The sequence below is a fragment of the Bubalus kerabau genome, chromosome 4 (assembly GCF_029407905.1).
Source record: "Bubalus kerabau isolate K-KA32 ecotype Philippines breed swamp buffalo chromosome 4, PCC_UOA_SB_1v2, whole genome shotgun sequence".
In the NCBI taxonomy this organism is placed as follows: Eukaryota; Metazoa; Chordata; class Mammalia; order Artiodactyla; family Bovidae; genus Bubalus; species Bubalus kerabau.
Window position 1 is genome coordinate 9,393,722 of NC_073627.1, and position 1,634 is coordinate 9,395,355.

The window sequence follows — 1,634 nt, forward strand, 5'->3', positions numbered from 1 at the left end:
TATTTCTGATTATATACCCCCCAAAAATTCTTGCACATTTACATCAAGAGGTGTATGTATAAGGATATTTATATTGACAGTGGGCAACAGGAGCAAAAATCAGGAAACAATCCATCTGCCTTTCCACTGAATGAATAAACTATGGCATATTCACACACACACAAGAGAAATGGGGAGAAAACAGTTATAAGATTTTTGCACTCCCCTCTCCCCACTTAGCAGCAAAGGTTCTCACACTTGGGGCGCTAGTGTGGGGAAGTTGAGTGAGGCTGGGGTACACTGGCTGGTGGGGAGCAGTACAGAGAAATCGCCCTCCGTCTTACTGCCCTTCTCTGCTGGCACAGGCCACCTGATGCCTTGATCCTCGTCTCCCAAAGCTTCTTTGACATCGTTCCATCATGGCTTTGTCATCAGGTTGTCATAAACATGGCTGAAAAGGCTGCGTTAGGGCAGTTTGCTCTGGGGGACGGTGCATTCAGAGCCTCTGTTGGTGGGTTGCTGAGAGTGAGCAAGAGAGTGCAGAGGCATCCAGGTTTTCCGCCTGCTTGAATTGTCTCAAGGAGCCCTGGATGTGACCCAGGGAACAGATGATAATCCTGGCCCCTTTGCCAGGTGGATCCCTGCAGGGACTCACTGGGAGGGAGGTCTCGCGGATGCCTTCCAGCATCTGGACCACGAATCCAAGGGAGGCAGGAATCAGGGGGAGGTGAGAGGTTGCTGGGGACCCCCAAAAAGGAGGGCTTCCCTGGGGGCCGACACTACTCCCTGCCAGACTCAGCCACTCAGTACAGACTTACTGAGTCACTGATCTAAAAACCCCATCATCCTTGTAGGGGGAGTGTAGGCAGGCTTAGCAGGGGCTCCTGGAGGGTGGGCAGGGGTGAGCAGGACAAAGTTCATGCTGGCACTGTGGGGGCCAGGCAGGGCCCCTGTCTCCAGGGAGGTGGACCTGGGAGAAGGGAGGCCATGTCCTCCAGGCTCCAGTGTGATGACCCAGAGACTCCAAACTGGGTCACCAGAGGCAGCCCTGTCCCAGAGGAAAACGTGCAAGTAAGTGACCCAGCAGGCAGGGTGCCCCGTGGGCCAGGGCTGGGCTTCTCTGTGGCCAGGAGCCAGTCAGCAGAGCAGGATTGTATCTTCTGGGACTTGGGGTTGGGGGCCCTTCAGCTCCAATGCTGAAGCTGTGCTGAGGACTTTTACTGGTGTACATGCCACTCTGTGAATGAATGTCCACACCCCTCTGGGTGGACACAGCTCTGTGGAGATCAGGTTTGTGCAAATTAACAGAAGGTTCTCTTCCTTCTGGCAGGTAGCCCAGGCCAGGTGCAGGCTTGGCAAGGTAGCCCTGGCTGGATTTCAGTCCCATTTGCCCCTCGTTGGAGCCTCTTGTGCAGTGAAAAACCTATGCAACTGAATGTGGTGGCCCTGTTGGCTCCCTCTCCAAGAGTCTGCCAGGATTCACGCACTGACCTCACTTTCCTGTACAGTGTCCCCCCCTCCCCATTTTATTCTGGCCTGTAGGAACCAGGGCGAGGTCCAGATCCCCCAAACACAAGGCTGGATGGGAAAGTGGGTCTGTGGGTCCCTCTTAGGGCTCAGACTCTGAAGGGTTCTTCTCTCAGTAACTTAGGGGT